Consider the following 11,901-nt stretch of genomic DNA (forward strand, 5'->3'; position numbering starts at 1 on the left):
ACTTGCGGAATACGGAGTAATTCTATAATATATTGTCTCTCTTAATAAAAGCACCATCTTAACTCGATTTTAAATGATATATACTTTATGTGTAATACAACCAAATCGTTGTACGTCACATCCGGTTGTATACTAAAATAAGTCGTAAACAAATATTCCCTTGAGATTAAGAGTTGTAGGTAATTAATTCGACATTTTATTGTGGTAAACATTTCTGTGGCATGAACATATTTCTTGAGTATTTCAAAACACCATTTTTTTTTTTATTTTAGATTTCTGTAGAATATTTTGCAATCTTTGGGTTATATTGTTACTAAACCTTGTCACGGGTAGTAAGGTCATCATATCGAGGAGCGTTTAGTACAGTGATTTTGTCATAGTTTGGATAAGTTTGACATGGTTAATTTATGTTGCTTCCCTAAACTATTGCCTCAGTTCTATTCACACGAGCAGATAAAAAGCAAATAAGATGCTTGAATCTGTATTGGAGGTCAAACGATCTATATTGGAATTGTTGTTTCACGAAATTAACGCAGAATGAGCAAGATATCGGAATTGCTATGGTTTGGTTAAGCGATTGACATTGTTCGGTTAAGAGTCTAGAAATTCGTCATGGTTTTGGTCAAGATTGTCATGGTTTAGATCGAAATAAATATATATGTGTTTCACTTTTAATACTGAAAAGTTGATTGATAGCGCCTGTTATTGAACTAAGTTACACTATATATTAACTGTCTGAGAAGAAAAAAGCCTGTTTAACCAAATTTAGTGTGTATAATCGTCAAAGCGTACAAATATATGTTAAACATGTCATGTTACTTTTCGTAAGTTTTCTACAATATAAATTTAAATGTCACTGCTCTTTTAAACTAGCTTTCGATATAATTTAACAAAAAAAAAGATAAAACTTTGCTTCTGTTTCACATATAATCGTTTGTCCATATGTCCATGCTTGACTCTACCGGGGATATCATGAGCGGCATCACTAACCAAATAGCTAAAGACATCTATTCAAAAGTGGCAGCCAGTCAAAAAGTAATTCTTGTTTTTCATTTTCTTTTCTAGAAAACTATTCATTTGTTGGTTTTTCTTTATTGTAAATTTTGAACTAGTTAATGATGAATAAAAGGAGATGTGGGGTTAAAGGTCCATGATACAGTAACCCAACAACTACAAAACTAACCAAAGGATATTAAGAAGACATCATAAGTTTTCAACCATTTACGAAACCGAATAGTTACGCGTGACATGGACAACAGTTTTAAAACTTATTGGTTTTAAAACTATAATAGGTGAAATTACAATAAAAAGTACTTTCAAAGTTTGAATTTAAAATATGAAAGATCACAACTCCAATTTTGGATTTAAGCCGATATAATGTTCAAGTTTATCAATTATTATTAGGAATCAATAAAAATCTTTGTAATATTGTATAAATGCATCGTGTATACATATTAACATTGAATTATTTCAAATATTTTACTTTTTATGTAATACAGTTTCTATACTATCTGAAAAAAAACTCCTGCTATCTAGTTTTAAGTATGAGGTGGTATATTATTAAATGTGATTTCGTTTATTTTGTTGTCTGATATTTAGTTAATTGTATGTATTCATTGTATCTCAATTATGAGGAAATAAAGACATGAATGAATGAATGAACATTAATTAAACTGTGTACGACCTTAATTTTGACCTGGCTAGACAAGAAATCATCGTTTGTAATTGGACAGAACGCATTACAAAATGGACGAAGATGAAACAGATGGTAAGTTTGTTGATATATATCACAAGTACACTTCATTTGAACTTCTTAGAACATTCAATGATATTTTTATGCTATCTATATTTGCCCTTTATCCTTTTTGCTTATTTGATTTTCAATTTACAAGGTAATATCAAATGTAAGATGACGTAGAAATACATAAATGAGACAGCAAACCAGCAACACAAACATGAGTTCTTCAACAATAGGATGAATTAAATTGGCCAAACTCTATATCTGCCTGTTTCTATAAAATGGGTAAATAAATTGAACAGAGACAACCAGAAATCTGAAACCATCAAACTATTCTCAGTATAGCGTAAAACAGTAAGGTATGACATAGGACAACTTGTCGCGTCACTAGGTTCTGGTGAGTCGCAACTTCGGAATTCAGTGAATATGTTTTTGAAATGAAATGGGTAAAACCCTTCCTTTAACAATAGTTAGCACTTATGAATGCCTGTTTGGTGTCTTTGTTGAAAACTTATATTTTCATGATTTCGTAGTTTATAACTTCTTTTCAATTTGTGTAACTAAATATGTTTAGCATAAAAAAAAAACGCAGCCAAATTCATAATTGTTTTTTTTTTTGCTGTTATTTATTCAAACGATAAGGCTACAAATTTTACACAAATGCATTGAATTGGACTCGTACATTTTTTCAGAGGCAATTGCATCTATTGCTCCTTTAGACGGGTCATTTGAAGCTGTTGGTGATACTGATTTAATTGAAGAAACAGTGGTTTCGCTCAATAAAGATGATGACAAATTAGATGAAAACAATAATGAAAATCAACAGGGTTTGCCAAAAAAACAACTAAAGTTCAGTGCGACATCTGTTCTAAAATTGTGAAAAAAAAAAGATGTCTAACACGCCACATGAGAACACATGGGGATCAACTGATTTGTTCTCATTGTCCAGCGAAATTCTCAGATAGATGGGCCTTGACGGAACATGAAGCACGACATTCAAACCCTTTAATGTGCGATGTTTGCGGCAAAAAATATGCTTTAAGAATCGATCATTCCGTGACCAGACACTGTAAAATATGTAAAACAAAATAATATTTAATAAATTTAACATTTGATTTTTGATTCATTTCTAGCATTCATAAAGGTTAAATGATATATTGTTTCATTTTCAAGATAATAACATTTTTAGATATCATAACATGCTCTTTTATGAGGAAGGATTTTTTCTTCATCTTTCCTATATATGGTACTGACGAATTCTTTGAGCACCATGTGCAAATCCATCATATGGGTTCACGATTGCACTATTTACGTTTAGCAGTAGATCTTCGGGGTTGGTCAAACTTTGCATGGCTTCTGTAATAAATAAACGTAGTATTGTTTAATTAATTCTTTTGGATTTAAGTTTATAATATGACTGCGGCAATAAAAGATTTAAAGATTAAAAAGCAAATATTGAAAAATAGGATCCTCTCAATATTGTTTCATATAATGCTATTCAATGAAACGACAGTGTTAAATATATATCGTTATTTATTTGTGACTTTAGTGTTTCTGTTACTTGAATTTCTTGTTTAAACCCGATCTGGTGAGTTTACATGTGTGGCATGGTTAAGGCGAAGAAGAGGTTGGGGAGCCCACAAACATGTTTTACTCCGCAATACTTTGTATATACTGTCTCAAGTTAAGTGTATGTAATGCGTGAATATTGGATGTAACTGTGTATCATATTTTGCTATTTATTTTGAACAGAAATTAGGCTGATGATTTTCTAATTGGAATTCCTATACATTGAATTTTGTCGCAGCCTTTTATATCTTGCTAAGAAATATGGTTTTGCTCATTGTTAAATGTTGAAGGCCTCTTGGTGACAAATAGCTGCTAACATCTATGCCATTTGGTCTCAGGTGGATAGTTCTCTCATTGGCAATCATATTGCATCTACTTATAACATATTACTACATTGTTTGTGCGTTTTTATGTCCTTCAAATGGAACGATTTTTATTAATTTTGATAGTAACTCTTCATTATACACGAGAAGAACTACATAACTGAACCATGTCGAACATGCACTTAACCATGACACTAATGAACCAAACCATGACACAGATATTTCAGTAATTTTGAATTGATTGCAAATGTAGGTATTTTTCAGAATAATTGACCGCAGTGTTATATCACGAAGATATATGTGATGTAACAGACTGTAAGAAAGTAACTTTTTTATGCACGATAAACCAATTAGCAAGTTTTAAATTTTGACATACGCAAGCTTTGTTCTGTGTTAAATCATTTACCATATGATACCACTTGTGATGTACTAACATATTTACTTTATACAAAGGTACTTACCAGCTTGAATTAATGATCAGAAGTTCCGTTTTCAAAATATCCCAATGTTTACTTTTTTGCATTGATTGTCATCAAAAAGACTTAACACCGTCATGTCAAACTTATCCAAACTATGACAAAATCACTGTACTAAACGCTCCTCGATATGACGACCTTACTACCCGTGCTTGTACACAGATAAAATAAGGGGAGATATTTGATTGACTTACTTCCAGTGATGGTTATTTTCTTATATTCAATGACATTTTATGTGAAATTTGTTTTATAGTACTGGACAGGATAAAACTTTATTCATGCGAAGTATTTCTTTATTTGAAACAAAGATACATTCTCCACATTTTTTTGAAAAATGCAAATCTAACAAAGACTAATAGGAACAAATCAATGGTGGTATTACACCTTTATGCTATAGATCTATTTATCTATCGTAATATACAGTGTTATTGTAAATCCCGGAAACCATCTATATATATAAATTATATTTTAGTGACGTCTCAGTATTTTGAATTTGAAAAATATATTGACACTCTAAATAGATGCAGACAAAATGTTGTAGTCATTACAAACCTTTTTTGATGTCCTTTGTTGTATTCAATACATCCCTGCTTTATGGCAACGTCTTACAATGTTCGTTAGAAATATAAAAATGGTAGCATTAAGATGAGGATAATCCAATCAGGAATTACATCACACGTATACGAATGAATGTATAGGACCTTTTACATTCTTATCCCTGAATAGATTACCTTAGCCGTATTTGGCACAACTTTTTGGAATTTTGAGTCCTCAATGCTCTTCAACTTTGTACTGGTTTGGCTTTACATTTATTTTGATCTGAGCGTCACTCATGAGTCTTATGTAGACGAAACATGCGTCTGGCGTACTGAATTATAATCCTGGTACCTTTCATAACTATTTACACCTCTGGGTCGATGCCACTGCTGGTGTACGTTTCGTCCCCGAGGGTATCACCAGCCCAGTAGTCAGCACTTAGGTGTTGACATGGATATCAATTATATGGTCATATTTTTTTTAATAAATTTCCTGTTACAAAACTTTGAATTTTTCGAAAAACTTAGGATTTTCTTATCCCAGGAATAGATTACCTTAGCTGTATTTGGCACAACTTTTTAGAATTTTGGGTCCTGAATGCTCTTAAACTTTGTACTTGTTTGGCTTTAAATTTATTTTGATCTGAGCGTAAGTGATGAGTCTTATGTAGACGAAACGCGCGTCTGGCGTATAAAATTATAATTCTGGTACCTTTGATAACTAATTAAACGACTTTGTGATTTCTATAATTTGTTTGAAATATTAACAATGCTCAATATTAAAATTAGAACTATGATAAATGAATGTAAAGATATCAGACATATCCGATGAACTATATTGCATTCATTTTAAAACAGTGGAGGAAAATTAATAAAAATTATAAAAATCATAAGGTATGAAGTTATTTATTCTAAAGATATAAAAACGATACATTTCAAATGTTATAAATTACAAAAAATGAGAAGTGGGCGATACAAAAAAATATTCATGGATATAAGTCGAAGACAAATTGACAAAACCATGACAAAAACGAACAACGACCAAAAGACAAACAACAATCTACAAACTACAACTTACATTACGAACGACTGAGCAACACGAACTATCAAAACCAGGGGTGATCTAAGGTTCTTTGGGATGCTATTATGGTCGTGATCAGCATTTTAATCAATCAGACATTAAAAAAGCAGTCTTTCAATTTCCGAACTATGAAACGAAGGTTGAAACACCACATAGATAACCCATGTCATACTACATGCAACATTATCTATAAAGGAACACGATGAATCAGTGGCAACGCTTCGTCCCTCTGCAATTCTTTAGTGGCACCCTTCATTGAATGGTACTCGCGCTTGGTAACTATGGTTTACAGTCTGCATGTAGGAAAAAATATAAAATATCGATTTCATGAACAAGCTCATCAAATATACCAGACGTACATTACGGATGTCAAGTTGGTTCAATATACAACATTCAACATTCAATATTCATTTTTTTTTCTTGTGTCCATTTTCAACATTCAACATTTGATATCAATATTCAACATTTGATATCAATATTCAACATTCAACATTCGATATCAATATTCAACATTCGATTTTCAACTTTCAACATTCAAATTTTTTTTTCATCCATTTCAACATTCAACATTCGTTTTCAACATTCAACATTCGATTTTCAACTTTCAACATTCGTTTGCAACATTCAACATTCGTTTTCAACATTCGATTTTCAACTTTCAACATTCGATTTCAACATTCAACATTCGTTTTCATCATTCGATTTTCAACTTTCAACATTCAACATTCGTTTTCAACATTCGATTTTCAACTTTCAACATTCGTTTTCAACATTCAACATTCGTTTTCAACATTCGTTTTCAACATTCGTTTTCAACATTCGTTTTCAACATTCGATTTTCAACATTAGATTTTCAACTTTCAACATTCGTTTTCAACATTCAACATTCGTTTTCAACATTCGATTTTCAACTTTCAACATTCGTTTTCAACATTCAACATTCGTTTTCAACATTCGATTTTCAACTTTCAACATTTGTTTTCCACATTCAACATTCGTTTTCAACATTCGTTTTCAACATTCGATTTTTTAACTTTCAACATTTGTTTTCAATATTCAACATTCGTTTTCATCATTCGATTTTCAACTTTGAACATTCGTTTTCAACATTCAACATTTGTTTTCAACATTCGATTTTCAACTTTCAACATTCGTTTTCAACATTCAACATTCATTTTCAACATTCGATTTTCAACTTTCAACATTCAACATTCGTTTTCAACATTCGATCTTCAACTTTCAACATTCGTTTTCAACATTCAACATTCGTTTTCAACATTCGATTTTCAATTTTAAACATTTGTTTTCAACAATCAACATTCGTTTTCAGCATTCGATTTTTTAACTTTCAACATTTGTTTTCAATATTCAACATTTGTTTTCATCTTTCGATTTTCAACTTTCAACATTCGTTATCAACATTCAACATTCGTTTTCAACATTCGATTTTCAACTTTCAACATTCCTTTTCAACATTCAACATTCATTTTCAACATTCGATTTTCAACTTTCAACATTCAACATTCGTTTTCATCATTCGATTTTCAACTTTCAACATTCGTTTTCAACATTCAACATTCGTTTTCAACATTCGATTTTCAACTTTCAATATTCGTTTTCAACCTTCAACATTCGTTTTCAACATTCAACATTCATTTTCAACATTCGATTTTCAACTTTCAACATTCGTTTTCAACATTCAACATCCGTTTTCAACATTCGATTTCAACTTTCAACATTCGTTTTCAACATTCAACATTCGTTTTCAACATTCAACATTCGTTTTCAACATTCAACATTCGTTTTCAACATTCTATTTTCAACTTTCAACATTCAACATTCGTTTTCAACATTCGATTTTCGTTTTCAACATTCAACATTCGTTTTCAACATTCAACATTCTTTTTAAACATTCTATTTTCAACTTTCAACATTCAACATTCGTTTTCAACATTCGATTTTCAACTTTCAACATTCGTTTTCAACATTCGTTTTCAACATTCAACATTCGTTTACGACATTCGATTTTCAACTTTCAACATTCGTTTTCAACATTTAACATTCGTTTTCAACATTTAACATTCATTTTCAACATTCGATTTTCAACTTTCAACATTCGTTTTCAACATTCAACATTCGTTTTCAACATTCGATTTTCAACTTTCAACATTCGTTTTCAACATTCAACATTCGTTTTCAACATTCGTTTTCAACATTCAACATTCGTTTTCAACATTCGATTTTTAACTTTTACAAATGTTCCAGATTAAGGCGAGGGTTTGGGTCCCGCTTACATGTTTAACCCAACCACATTCTGTATGTATGAGGCTGTCCCAATTCAGCGGTCTGTAATTCATTGGTTGTCGTTTTTTGATTTATTACCAATTTTTTTCGTTCATTTTTAGTATACATAAATTAGGCTGTAAGTTTTCTCGTTTGATTTTTTTTTTTTTTTTTTTACATTTTTCATTTTGGGACCTTTTATAGTTGACTATGATGTGTGGACTTTGCTCATCGTTGAAAGTAGTACGGTGACGTATAGTTGGTTATTTCTGTGTCATTTGGTCTCTTGTGGAGAGTTGTACCATTGACAGTCTTACCACATCTTCTTTTTTATACATACTAACGGTGGTCATGTATCATGAAAGCTCTTATATGATCTTGAGGGAAATCTTACCGAAAAGACATTTTCTAGATCAATAACTAATATAACTAGAGGCTCTAAAGAGCCTGTGTCGCTCACCTTGGTCTATGTGCATATTAAACAAAGGACACAAATGGATTCATGACAAAATTGTATTTTGGTGATGGTGATGTGTTTGAAGTTCTTTCTTTACTGAACGATTTTGCTTCTTACAATTATATCTATAATGAACTTTGCCCATTAGTAACAGAGAACTATATTTGGTAAAAATTTACATAAATTTACCAAATTAATGAAAATTGTTAAAAATTGACTATAAAGGGCAATAACTCCTTAAGGGGTCAACTGACCATTTTGGTCATGTTGACTTATTTGTAGATCTTACTTTGCTGAACATTATTGCCGTTTACAGTTTATCTCTATCTATAATAATATTCAAGATAATAACCAAAAACAGCAAAATTTCCTCAAAATTACCAATTCAGGGGCAGCAACCCAACAACCGATTGACCGATTCATCTGAAAATTTCAGGGCAGATAGATCTTGACCTGATAAACATTTTTATCCCATGTCAGATTTCCTCAAAATGCTTTGGTTTTTGAGTTATAAGCCAAAAACTGCATTTTACCCCTTTGTTCTATTTTTAGCCGTGGCGGCCATCTTGGTTGGTTGACCAATTCATGCCACACATTTTTTAAACTAGATACCCCAAAGATGATTGTGGCCAAGTTTGGATTAATTTGGCCCAGTAGTTTCAGAGGAGAAGATTTTTGTAAAAGATTACTTTAATTAACGAAAAATGGTTAAAAATTGACTATAAAGGGCAATAACTCCTAAACGGGTCAACTGACCATTTTGGTCATGTTGACTTATTTGTAGATCTTACTTTGCTGAACATTATTGCTGTTTACAGTTTACCTCTATCTATAATAATATTCAAGATAATAACCAAAAACAGCAAAATTTCCTCAAAATTACCAATTCAGGGGCAGCAACCCAACAACCGATTGACCGATTCATCTGAAAATTTCAGGGCAGATAGATCTTGACCTGATAAACATTTATACCCCATGTCAGATTTGCTCTAAATGCTTTGGTTTTTGAGTTATAAGCCAAAAACTGCATTTTACCCCTATGTTCTATTTTTAGCTGTGGCGGCCATCTTGGTTGGTTGACCGGGTCACGCCACACATTTTTTAAACTAGATACCCCAATGATGATTGTGGCCAAGTTTGGTTTGATTTGGCCCAGTAGTTTCAGAGGAGAAGATTTTTGTAAAAGTTAACGACGACGGACGACGGACGACGACGGACGACGGACGACGACGGACGACGACGGACGCCGGACGCAAAGTGATGGGAATAGCTCACTTGGCCCTTCGGGCCAGGTGAGCTAAAAACGGCAAAATTTCCTCAAAATTACCAATTCAGGGTCAGCAACCCAACAACAGGTTGACCGATTCATCTGAAAATTTGAGGGCAGTTAGATCTTGACCTGATAAACATTTTTACCCCACATCAGATTTCCTCTAAATGCTTTGGTTTTTGAGTTATAAGCCAAAAACTGCATTTTACCCCTGTGTTCTATTTTTAGCCGTGGCGGCCATCTTAGTTAGTTGACCGGGTCACGCCACACATTTTTTAAACTAGATACCCCAAAGATGATTGTGGCCAACTTTGGATTAGTTTGGCCCAGTAGTTTCAGAGGAGAAGATTTTTGTAAAAGATTACTTAGATTTATGAAAAATGGTTAAAAATTGACTATAAAGGGCAATAACTCCTAAAGGGGTCAACTGACCATTTCGGTCATGTTGACTTATTTGTAAATTTAACTTTGCCGAACATTATTGCTGTTTACAGTTTATCTCTATCTATAATAATATTCAAGATAATAACCAAAAACAGCAAAATTTCCTCAAAATGACCAATTCAGGGGCAGCAACCCAACAACGGGTTGACCGATTCATCTGAAAATTTCAGGGCAGATAGATCTTGACCTGATAAACATATTTACCCCATGTCAGATTTGCTCTAAATGCTTTGGTTTTTGAGTTATAAGCCAAAAACTGCATTTTACCCTTATGTTCTATTTTTAGCCGTGGCGGCCATCTTGGTTGGTTGACCGGGTCACGCCACACATTTTTTAAACTAGATACCCCAATGATGATTGTGGCCAAGTTTGGTTCAATTTGGCCCAGTAGTTTCAGAGGAGAAGATTTTTGTAAAAGTTAACGACGACGGACGACGGACGACGACGGACGACAGACGACGGACGACGACGCCGGACGCCGGACGCAAAGTGATGGGAAAAGCTCACTTGGCCCTTCGGGCCAGGTGAGCTAATAAACCACTTTTCTTTTTGTGAATAGGGCTATGATCGTTCATTTAATCCATTAGATCCGACAATCTTATAGTACCACAACGACTAAGTGCTTTATAACAATATTAGTCTATTTGTCCGTCCTTCGTAAATTTTAATTAATTATATAAATTAAGATTGAGAATAGCACAAAGTTCTCTAAACACATCTTTATTGGATGTCAAAAAGTAAAAACTACAAAAGACAAAATAAATTTAAAAAAAAAACCTTAAGTAATTTTACAAACATAATATGTATTCAAAAATACAATACTAAGTCAAAAAATTGTTTACAAAACTTTATGACACATATGGCGTTCCATACAAAAATTTAATCGAAAAAAGGGACACTTTATAAAGCAATAAATACAAATTTTAGAGGGCGATACGAGCCAAATACTTACACAAAAAGGGGATTGGACTACTATAAATTGTATTTAACTTGCTGAAATGCCCCAAAACTGATACAATGTAAGACAATCAAAATCTGATTATTGCAATGGCTTTTGCTAGAAGTTACTTAACATCGTCATAGAAATCATTATGGGAGTAACGGTAAATATCAAAACATACATAATAATACAAAAATAGCATAACTGACAGTGTGCACGTGGTGGACAATTATACGACAAAAATTATCCAAAGTTATCAAGCGAGCGTACACGAGTTGTGTTGATAAAGGGAGATCATCACAAAAAAAGTATCTACGGAAAGCATGTAAAACAGAACAAAATCCATTTTTTTATGAATAGGATTTCAATTTTTCTATTAATGAACTTTATCATAACAAATTATATTTAATAGAAAAATAAAATAAAATAAATGGGGTCCCCGTTCATTGAAGCTCGTAATCTGCCTTCGAAGGCCAAAGCATGCATGTTTAATTTCTAAAGTACTTTTTCTGTTGAACTAATACATGTAATAGCCCTGAGAAATAGAGGTAATATCGAAATAAAAAAGAACCTAATAACAGAAATTACTTAGATTTTACATTAATGTTTACTAATGTTTACTTAAACAAAGATATATATAGGTACCCGCTGAGTTAAAACATTTAAAAAGTCATCTGGGGCCAAAACGTATCAATTTTGTTGGTTGATTTTTGTACCATATCACGTAATAGTATATATAGTAAATAAAATTTGTAATAAAAAAAAAAGTTTCAATTTGTGCTGA

The sequence above is a fragment of the Mytilus edulis genome, chromosome 1 (assembly GCF_963676685.1).
Source record: "Mytilus edulis chromosome 1, xbMytEdul2.2, whole genome shotgun sequence".
Lineage (NCBI taxonomy): Eukaryota > Metazoa > Mollusca > Bivalvia > Mytilida > Mytilidae > Mytilus > Mytilus edulis.